This window comes from Oncorhynchus nerka, linkage group LG2, assembly GCF_034236695.1.
Source record: "Oncorhynchus nerka isolate Pitt River linkage group LG2, Oner_Uvic_2.0, whole genome shotgun sequence".
NCBI lineage: Eukaryota > Metazoa > Chordata > Actinopteri > Salmoniformes > Salmonidae > Oncorhynchus > Oncorhynchus nerka.
Genome location: NC_088397.1, coordinates 23,355,500 through 23,367,121, shown reverse-complemented (window position 1 = coordinate 23,367,121; position 11,622 = coordinate 23,355,500). Strand labels below are relative to the sequence as shown.

General features: G+C 46.1%; 1 long non-coding RNA gene across 1 annotated transcript; it reads left to right on the top strand.

Annotated features, from left to right (window-relative positions):
• The first annotated feature begins 284 nt into the window (after window positions 1-284).
• On the top strand, window positions 285-11,418 carry LOC115145041 (uncharacterized). Its single transcript, XR_003865904.2, has 3 exons — window positions 285-338; window positions 10,964-11,175; window positions 11,262-11,418. It is a non-coding gene; the product is annotated as an uncharacterized LOC115145041 (long non-coding RNA).
• Window positions 11,419-11,622: the final 204 nt, after the last annotated feature.

The following is an 11,622-nucleotide window of genomic DNA, read 5'->3' as shown; positions in this document are numbered from 1 at the left end:
GAAATGCCTTCGTTCATGGTTAATCTCAGTCGGAACCAAGCCTTCTCTGAAAGTTGTTGTGGTGGGATCTCCTGTTGGTGTAAGGCTCTGATTGTCCACAAGAGGTCACAATGTACCTCTTCTAAATTGTCTGTAGTTTAAATGATTCCCATTGATGATGAGCATATTAGGGAAGCCTCACTTAGATTCGCTTTTCTCGATATCTGACTTAAGACCGCTAATCAACTGTACCAGTGATTTGTCTGAGGTGTGCTTCTCCTCTCTTCCTCCTCGTGTTGGCATTCAGGATTCGGACCACGATGGACATGAGCTGCAGCTCTTAGTCTCTCTGGAGCAAGGTGAGTTAATTTATTCACCCCGTGTTGAGGTTCAAAGCGTCAACCATTTCAAAACATGTAGCTCTCCTCCTCACGTTTCCTGGTCTAAAGTTTGATTTTGTCACCAAGGCTTTTTATGCACTCTGGCCAAAAGGGGCGTTCTGTCATGCTGACACGATCTCTGAGCTCACTCGAGCGTGGCTAGTTACTGTGCATAGTTTATAGGAAAAACAATTATCTCATTAGAAAACTAAAATCACAGTCCTATCTTAACATAGGATTGTTAAGACATTGCCATTTTAATGTCATCACAAAATAGACATTAGTTTTCCTTAGACCATCTCTCATCATTCCACACAATCAGATGTTAGAAAAATTGTTCCAGTGTTCACTTTTGGGACGTTAGAGTTTTGGGTGTTCCTTTGGTTGATACTAAAGGGTAGAAAGAGAGTCTCCCTCAATGGTAATTTAAGACAGAGTGTGAAGGTCGATCATCCAGCAGCCTCCCCCCTCCTCTGTGGGATAGAGAGAGAGGCTTGATTTTATTGTATTTTTATTTATTAACCTTTATTTACCTAGGTAAGTCAGTTAAGAACAAATTCTTATTTATAATGATGGCCTACCCTGGCCAAACCCGGACGACACTTGGCCAATTGTGCGCCGCCCTATGGTACTCCCAATCACAGCCGGATGTGATTCAGCCTGGACTCAAACCAGGGACTGTAGTGACACCTCTTGCACTGAGATGCAGTGCCTTAGACCGTTGCGCCACACTGTCACAATCTCGCCAGTCTGATCCTCACAGGATAGTCATCAAAGCAGCAATAGGCTACAGTCAAAGAGTTAGGAGATATGTAATCACAGGAATATGGAAATAAAATTATGGAATTAAAAGTTGGAGACGGATAGGCTACAATTACCAAAAGCCAACAGGTAGGCTGCTACTTAATATTCTGAATGGAGTTGTAACTGATTGTAACTGCGTAGGACAAGAAAGCTCATGCAGCCTCAATTAGTCTAGCTATCTTAACTAGATTCTCCCGGTTTGATGCAGTCAAGACCGGTACTATGTAATCATATTGGAGATAAATAATCTTGCTATAGCAGCTATTAGTCTAATATAGTGCGAGTCGGCGTGGTTGGTTGCTGTCTCTCCCTCCCTCCTCCCCACTTACCGTGTCACTTGCTCACACTCACAGTAGCCTACACACACATCACAGGTGAGCTTTCTACCTCCTCACCCTTGCGCCTTATAAGCTCAGGTTAATAAAGTAGCTTAAAAATGTACTTTTCTGCTGCTTCCCTCACTCGGATCGGGTCTGGATCCAACCAGGTCTAATCGGAATGGGTTTAGTTGTCCTTGGGTCCGTTCGGAACTGGTCCAACTTTTTGGACCTGTGAAGGCCTCTAGTTCAGACCAAGAGCTGCCTAACAAATGATGCAGGGCATCTGATTGCTTTCTACGTAGAACACATGACAGCACCTCTTCAGCCGCCAGGCTTACCAATTCAGTAGCGATACTTGCTTTCTATCAGAAGGCGCTGCAGGCACGCCTCGCCGCAAACTACGATGCTGAGACCATGAAAGAACTGTCTACGGTTACAGACCTACTCATCCAATGTCTTCGGGAGAATGCTCAGATTGTTGGGAAATCAAATTAAAAATCATTGGCAACACTGTGTTGGCAACACTATGGTTAGGGCAGTCCAAGCTCCCTGACAAAGAGAAGGTTCCACTCCTAGGTGTACCCATATCACCTGGCCAGACATTTGACCCAGCAGCGGCCCACCTCCTCCAAGTGTCTGAAGAAGACAAGGAAGCAAATATGGTGCTTCATCGCATCATTCCAAAGCCAAGAATGCATCCGGCACAAACCATTACTCCCATCACAGGGCCCCAACTGGGATGCCGAGAAACCAGCCTCAGACTTGTGCTGTACCTGCTCAGGAGTGGAGGAACAGACACTCTCAGCCCTACCGACGAGGTGGTAGCGCAGCATCGCCCAAGAAGCAGAGGTGCACCATGTGCAGGCCGTGTCCCCTCTGCACGCTGAGCAGCACGCTGAGCCTCGTTCCTGACAGGAATGACTCTCTAGCGCAACATCATTTCCTTGAGCACCACCTTTCCAGCTGGAAAAGGTCAACAGCCAACAAATGGGCGCACTACAATTGTCAGTGACCCCTACACTTCAGGGGTGTCTTGAAAACAACAGCTCGCATTTCCTCCTGGAAAAGCATGCAATCGAAGAGGTAGAACCAGAGTAACAAAACTGCAGGTTCTAAACAAATCTATTTTCTGGTGCCAAAAAAGGGCAGAGGCCTCGTTCTGATCCTGGACCAAAGGTGTCTGAATCATAATCGTTCAGCACTTCCCTTCAAAATGCTGCTAATCAAAACCATCCTTCAGTCAGTAAAACCAGGTGATTGGTTCACCACAGTGGATCTGAAAGACACATACTTTCATATCTCATTCTACCTGCACACAGAAAATACCTGAGATATGCCTTCGAAAAGGTGTTTTCAGTTATTTCACTCGCCCCTCGGCTTGACACTGTACACTCAAATCATGTTTTTTTTTTAAAAATTTATTTCACCTTTATTTAACCAGGTAGGCTAGTTGAGAACAAGTTCTCATTTGCAACTGCGACCTGGCCAAGATAAAGCATAGCAGTGTGAACAGACAACACAGAGTTACACATGGAGTAAACAATTAACAAGTCAATAACACAGTAGAAAAAAAATGGGCAGTCTATATACAATGTGTGCAAAAGGCATGAGGAGGTAGGCGAATAATACAATTTTGCAGATTAACACTAGGGTGATAAATGATCAGATGGTCATGTACAGGTAGAGATATTGGTGTGCAAAAGAGCAGAAAAGTAAATAAAAAAAATTAAAAAACAGTATAAAAACAGTATGGGAATGAGGTAGGTGAAAATGGGTGGGCTATTTACCAATAGACTATGTACAGCTGCAGCGATCGGTTAGCTGCTCGGATAGCTGATGTTTGAAGTTGGTGAGGGAGATAAAAGTCTCCAACTTCAGCGATTTTTGCAGTTCGTTCCAGTCACAGGCAGCAGAGTACTGGAACGAAAGGCGGCCAAATGAGGTGTTGGCTTTAAGGATGATCAGTGAGATACACCTGCTGGAGCGTGTGCTACGGATGGGTGTTGCCATCGTGACCAGTGAACTGAGATAAGGCGGAGCTTTACCTAGCATGGACTTGTAGATGACCTGTAGCCAGTGGGTCTGGCGACGAATATGTAGCGAGGGCCAGCCGACTAGAGCATACAAGTCGCAGTGGTGGGTGGTATAAGGTGCTTTGGTGACAAAACGGATGGCACTGTGATAGACTGCATCCAGTTTGCTGAGTAGAGTGTTGGAAGCCATTTTGTAGATGACATCGCCGAAATCGAGGATCGGTAGGATAGTCAGTTTTACTAGGGTAAGCTTGGCGGCGTGAGTGAAGGAGGCTTTGTTGCGGAATAGAAAGCCGACTCTTGATTTGATTTTCGATTGGAGATGTTTGATATGAGTCTGGAAGGAGAGTTTGCAGTCTAGCCAGACACCTAGGTACTTATAGATGTCCACATATTCAAGGTCGGAACCATCCAGGGTGGTGATGCTAGTCGGGCATGCGGGTGCAGGCAGCGATCGGTTGAAAAGTATGCATTTGGTTTTACTCGCGTTTAAGAGCAGTTGGAGGCCACGGAAGGAGTGCTGTATGGCATTGAAGCTCGTTTGGAGGTTAGATAGCACAGTGTCCAATGACGGGCCGAAAGTATATAGAATGGTGTCGTCTGCGTAGAGGTGGATCAGGGAATCGCCCGCAGCAAGAGCAACATCATTGATATATACAGAGAAAAGAGTCGGCCCGAGAATTGAACCCTGTGGCACCCCATAGAGACTGCCAGAGGACCGGACAGCATGCCCTCCGATTTGACACACTGAACTCTGTCTGCAAAGTAATTGGTGAACCAGGCAAGGCAGTCATCCGAGAAACCGAGGCTATTGAGTCTGCCGATAAGAATATGGTGATTGACAGAGTCGAAAGCCTTGGCGAGGTCGATGAAGACGGCTGCACAGTACTGTCTTTTATCGATGGCGGTTATGATATCGTTTAGTACCTTGAGCGTGGCTGAGGTGCACCCGTGACCGGCTCGGAAACCAGATTGCACAGCGGAGAAGGTACGGTGGGATTCGAGATGGTCAGTGACCTGTTTGTTGACTTGGCTTTCGAAGACCTTAGATAGGCAGGGCAGGATGGATATAGGTCTATAGCAGTTTGGGTCCAGGGTGTCTCCCCTTTGAAGAGGGGATGACTGCGGCAGCTTTCCAATCCTTGGGGATCTCAGACGATATGAAAGAGAGGTTGAACAGGCTGGTAATAGGGGTTGCGACAATGGCGGCAGATAGTTTCAGAAATAGAGGGTCCAGATTGTCAAGCCCAGCTGATTTGTACGGGTCTAGGTTTTGCAGCTCTTTCAGAACATCTGCTATCTGGATTTGGGTAAAGGAGAACCTGGAGAGGCTTGGGCGAAGAGCTGCGGGGGGCGGAGCTGTTGGCCGAGGTTGGAGTAGCCAGGCGGAAGGCATGGCCAGCCGTTGAGAAGTGCTTATTGAAGCTTTCGATAATCGTGGATTTATCGGTGGAGACCGTGTTACCTAGCCTCAGTGCAGTGGGCAGCTGGGAGGAGGTGCTCTTGTTCTCCATGGACTTCACAGTGTCCCAGAACTTTTTGGAGTTGGAGCTACAGGATGCAAACTTCTGCCTGAAGAAGCTGGCCTTAGCTTTCCTGACTGACTGCGTGTATTGGTTCCTGACTTCCCTGAACAGTTGCATATCACGGGGCTATTCGATGCTATTGCAGTCCGCCACAGGATGTTTTTGTGCTGGTCGAGGGCAGTCAGGTCTGGAGTGAACCAAGGGCTGTATCTGTTCTTGGTTCTGCATTTTTGAACGGAGCATGCTTATCTAAAATGGTGAGGAAGTTACTTTTAAAGAATGACCAGGCATCCTCAACTGACGGGATGAGGTCAATGTCCTTCCAGGATACCCGGGCCAGGTCGATTAGAAAGGCCTGCTCACAGAAGTGTTTTAGGGAGCGTTTGACAGTGATGAGGGGTGGTCGTTTGACTGCGGCTCCGTGGCGGATACAGGCAATGAGGCAGTGATCGCTGAGATCCTGGTTGAAGACAGCGGAGGTGTATTTGGAGGGCCAGTTGGTCAGGATGACATCTATGAGGGTGCCCTTGTTTACAGAGTTAGGGTTGTACCTGGTGGGTTCCTTGATGATTTGAGTGAGATTGAGGGCATCTAGCTTACATTGTAGGACTGCCGGGGTGTTAAGCATATCCCAGTTTAGGTCACCTAACAGAACAAACTCTGAAGCTAGATGGGGGGCGATCAATTCACAAATGGTGTCCAGTGCACAGCTGGGAGCTGAGGGTGGTCGGTAGCAGGCGGCAACAGTGAGAGACTTATTTCTGGAGAGGGTAATTTTCAAAATTAGTAGTTCGAACTGTTTGGGTATGGACCTGGAAAGTATGACATTACTTTGCAGGCTATCTCTGCAGTAGACTGCAAGCAAGCATGTGAGCAACACTCTCTCCAGAAAGAGTGGTGTCATTGCCAAATTGCCTTTCAACATTCAAACCGAGAAAACAGGTGACCGTGCTAGAGAGTCAGAGGCTCCTAGCTGCTGCAGTCCATGTTGTACCATTGGGCTTGCTCCACATGTGGCCAATAGAGTGCTGGTGTCCCAGAAGAGACTAGCACAAAAAGCTGACAATTTCAATGAGTTGCTGGAGAGCAATACAATGGTGGTGCCTAGCACTTCAAACTCCCAGTGGAGTTCTCCTAGCCACAGATTACAACCGGGTGACTTTGACCACAGACACCTCCCTACAGGGATGAGGAACAGCCTTGAACTAGTCAGGGGTCTATGGTGTATGGTCAGCACCATGGACAACACCTCACATCAACGTACTGGAGCTCAATGCGGTTCACCGTGCACTCCGTCACTTCCTCCCAGTACTATAGGACTAACGTGGTTGCACACATCAACCACCAGGGCGGACTGAGGTTTATAGCACTGCAGCAGGTAGTAATGGAGCTACTGCTTTGGGCAAACAGACACCTTACATTCCTCAGAGCAATACACCTGCCGGGTGTGGGGAATCAGGCAGCATACCTTCTCTCTAGTGGAGGCCCTTATCCTTCAGCCTGGCGGATACAGTGGGCTGCTGGAAGAGTTTCCAACAATTCTCTTGCTCCGTCAAGGTCTTGAGGAAGATCAGTCTCGAGAGCACGTCAGTTCTACATGTTTGATCCACATTGGCCACAGCATCACTGGTTTTCAGACCTTGTACAGCTGACAACCTCCCAACCATGGGATTCCCCTCTTCGAAAGGACCTCAGCATACTGAAGTTGTGGGTGTGGCCCCTGAACGTGACTGCCTTGTAGCTGCAGGGTTGCCCTCCTTGGTAATTGATACAGTTCAGGCAGAGAGGGCATCCTCTATGCTGGAAAGTGGAATTTGTTCTGTAATTTGACTTTTCTCCAGTAGCTTATGTCTGCAGGGAAGTCCCCATCTATACTGAAGTGTTGGTCCCATGTCTCATGAGCAGAAATAAAAGTTCCCAGAAATGTTCCATACGCACAAAAAGCTTTGTTTCTCTCACATTTTGTGCACAAATTATTTTGCATCCCTGTTAGTGAGCATTTCTCCTTTGCCAAGATAATCCATCTATCTGACAGGTGTGGCACATCAAGAAGCTGATTAAACAGCATGATCATTACACAGGTATACCTTGTTCTGGGGACAATAAAATACCACTCTTAAATGTGCAGTTTTGTCACACAACACAATGCCACAGATGTCTCAAGTTTTGAGGGCGCACGCACCTGGCATGTTGACTACAGGAATGTTCACCAGAGCTGTTGCCAGAGAATTGAATGTTCATGTATCTACCATAAACAGCCTCCAACGTCATTTTAGAGAATTTGGTAGTATGTTGAACCGGCCTTACAACCACATGTAACCATGCCAGCCAGGACCTCTACATCCAGCTTCTTCATCTGTAAGATCATCTGAGACAAGCCACCCAGACGGTTGATGAAACTGAGGAGTATTTCTGTCTGTAATAAAGCCCCTGCTCAGTCATGTGAAATCCATAGATTAGGGCCTAATGAATGTTTTTTAATTGACTGATTTCCTTATATGAACTCAATAAAATCGTTGAAATTGTTGCATGTTGCGTTTATATTTTTGTTCAGGATACATTAAAAGTGTATATGGCAGCCATCTTTATGGGTCATGGCCAGATTGCAGGTGCATCAGAGGCATTCTAGAATTACAATTAATTAAAGGTGCCCAACAGGCTATGGCCCTCCAACGCTCCTTCAATACCCTCATGGGCGTTAGATGTTGTCCTACGATCACTTATGAGCCCACCATTTGAGCCCCTGCCTTCACTTGAGCTATACCACATGACCAAAAGTATGTGGCCACCTGCTGGTTGAACATCTTATTCCAAAATCATGGGCATTAAAATGGAGTTGGTCCCCCCTTTGCTGATATAACAGCCTCCACTGTTCTGGGAAGGCTTTCCACTAGATGTTGGAACATTACTGCGGGGACGTTACTGCGGGGCTTTAATTCAGCCACAAGAGCATTAGTGAGGCCGGGCACTGATGTTGGACGATTAGGCCTGGCTCGCAGTCAGCGTTCCAATTGATCCCAAAGGTCAATGGGGTTGAGGTCAGGGTTCTGTGCAGGACAGTCAAGTTCTTCCAAACCGATCTTGACAAACCATTTCTGTATGGAACTCACTTTGTGCATGGGGGCATTGTCAAGCAGAAACAGGAAAGGGCCTTTCCCAAACTGTTGCCACAAAGTTGAAAGCATAGGATCGTCTAGAATGTCATTGTATGCTGTAATGTTAGGATTTCCCTTCAATGGAACTAAAGGGCCTAGCTCAAACCATGAAAAATAGCCCCAGAACATTATTCCTCCAACACCAAACTTTACAGTTGGCACTATGCATTGGGGCAGGTAGCGTTCTCCTGGCATCCGCCAAACCTAGATGCGTCTGTCGGACTGCCAGATGGTGAAGCGTGATTCATCACTCCAGAGTCCAATGGCAGCGAGCGTTACACCACTCCAGCCGAAACTTGGCATTGTGCATGGTGATCTTAGACTTGTGTGTGGCTGCTCAGCCGTGGAAACCCATTTCATGCAGCTCCCAACCAACAGTTTGTGTTCTGATGTTGCTTCCAGAGGCAGTTTGGAACTCGGTTGTGTGTTGCAACCGAGGACAGAAGATTTTTACTTCAGCACTCGGCGGTCCAGTTCTGTCAGCTTGTGTGGCCTACCACTTTGCGGCTGAGCCATTGTTGCTTCTAGACATTTCCACTTCACAATAACAGCACTTACAGTTGACAGGGGCAGCTCTAGCAGGGTAGAAATTTGACAAACTGACTTGTTGGAAAGGGGCATCCTATGATGATGCCACATTGAAAGTCACTGAGCTCTTCAGTAAGACTATTCTACTGCCAATGTTTGTCTATGGAGATTGCACGGCTTTGTGCTCGATCTTATACACCTGTCAGTAACGAAATAGCTGAAACCACTCATTTGAAGGGGTGTCCACATAATTTTGTATATATGGTGTATGTGAGCTCTCAGTCAATTGGCTATTGTTTCAGCCAAGCGTGTTGGAGAATTACATGCTCTTTCTACCCATCCTTCCAGCCTCACTTCAGCAGAACATGGCTCTAAGGCAGTGCTTCTGCCAAATCTAGCAAATCTAAGGTGCTTTCATCGTCACATGCTAACCAGCCCTTAATCATAGAAGCATTTCACCTGCCTCCTCACAGGAGTCATGAGTTGCATATCCTTTGCCCAGTTAGGGAACTGACTGCCTATCTTGCTGCAACAAGAACTGTTTGTCAAACGGAACATTTTTTTGTGTGTTAATAGGGAGAACACCAAAGGTTGCACTGTTTAGAAGCAGAGACTGGAACATTGGATTACCAATGCAGTGTCAAAATCATACACTGCAGCAGGTACACCAAGTCCAGACAGCGTGGTAGCACACTCCACCAGGGGTATGGTCACTTCATCGGCCCTGTTCAGAGGGGCCTCCCTGGACTCTATCTGTGCTGATGCAAGTTGGAAAACACCCATGACTTTCATGAGGTACTACACACTCAATGTTATGCCCACACCATCAGTGGGGTGTGTGAATCTGGACACAGCACACTAGCTCAACCCAGAAAAGTGAGCGCACCGTGAACCTTGTACATACTTACTTATCAACCATCAGTGAGATGGACGTTCTAAACATTGACCTTCCACTCTTGGTGCTGTTGCACCCAGTCGAAGCCTCATGTTTTAAGTTCTAGCTTTCAGCTTGCTTGTCTATAAGGTTGTAAATCACAGTTGAAAGTCTGTGTTACCCTGTTGGGTAATTATATTTTGCTGCATCCTGTGTGGATACAAGGATGTCCCTTGGACTCATCTGGACTAAGTTAAATGGGGGGTTATCCCACTCTGTTGTCCGAAAGAACTCTTTGGTACCACCTCTCCCATAGGTTGTTTAGTGACATGTTGCAAATCGAAAGAGAACGTTACGGATGTAACCTTGGTTCTCAGAGTTGAGTAACAGGTCGCTAAGCTTTCATGTCTTTCCGCCACCTCCATGGGGTTATGTGAAGTAATAGACATGTAACGCCACACCGCCTTTTATAATGACAGGTCACGTGAGTACAGTAAGGGTGTGGAGTGACTGTACAATGGTTGGTTCTAATCCTGAATGCTGATTGGTTAAAACCGCATTCCAGTCGGTGTCTATTTCACAAGTTACCACCGGCTAAATCTATGACGTTGAAATGCCTATTTACTCTGTTCCATCTCACTGCACAATCCACTGTCTCATCCACCCTGCCAGGAAATGTATAAACTTGACCTCCACTATAAAAAACAGACATTATCTCCCTTTTCTTTTAAAGACTAGAATTTGGTTTTCAACAGCAGACTTGTATAAACCTTGCTGTCTGTGTCTCTGACCTTTTCAATATTGTTTCAATGTTGGATTGCGATCTCCACTGCCCCATATAAAATGAACATATCAGAACGACACTGACAGCATATTGAGCTGGTTGTCATAGCAACATACTTTTTCAGTTGACTGGCTAAATCGATACTTTGTTGCGATAACTAAAATGGACAAGTGGAACATGTATTTTGATCTTTTCGACGGCATTACTATGGATGAATGGGAAAAAGAGATGGCAATAATACCCAGGCATGCAGATTTGAAGGATACCGCATTGAATGACCTAGAGAAAAGCTGCAACGAAAAAAAACACAGTTAAGATACAAACTGAACTGTGCGTTGCTTCGAGGGCTGGCTAGCAGAGAATAAAACAGTTGTTGACTTCAAAACGGTCACTAAGGAAGAGTTTAACATCCTTCTCCGACAGTTTTATGGAAATGTACGAAATGGGAAGGGGGAGCAGTACAGCATATGTAGTTACCTGGCACTCCGGAGTGGGCTCAACCGGTTTCTAAATAACCCACCCATCGGTCGCAGCTGGTGCCTTATGCAGGACACTGAATTTACCACCTCATGTATTTCAGGGAAACATCAAACAGCTAATACGACAAGGAAAATATATCACAATCAGCCACCCTCCCTTCATCGATAAGGACATGGCCCAGCTCCAAAACTCCCAGGCTCTGAATCCCGGTACACCAAGGGGTCTGGTCCAGAAAGTGTGGTTCGACCTCCAGTTACATCTGGGTCGAAGAGGAAAAGACGGGAACAGACAACTAAAGCCCAACGGCCTAAGGTATGTTGTTCATAACCTGTTTGTTATTTCTAAGGTGCACTCGTAATTACGCTACTGGAAAACAATATAACAATGCATTCTCTCAGATACGCCACTCTCGCATATAACGAGGCCATAAAGAATCATCTAGACCCAAGGGAGACACCGGTGCCAATATATCCAACAAACACCGGCCTCTCGGGCATTATAACTTAAGTCAGCTGTGGTGGATAACAACGTGAATGTATGGTTTCATTTATTAAAATCAGCTCAAATCAATATCATGAATTGTCTTTATTTTGTCTGAATAATATATAAGAACGTTGCCAGTCGGTATGGCATTTAGAACGAACGACTGGGTCGCGTCCACTGATACAGAACAAAAAGAATGAAGCAACCCTAGATTTGTGTCAGGACTATATCTTGTGGAAGGATGAAATAGTACAAATAAATGTATCAAAATAACTT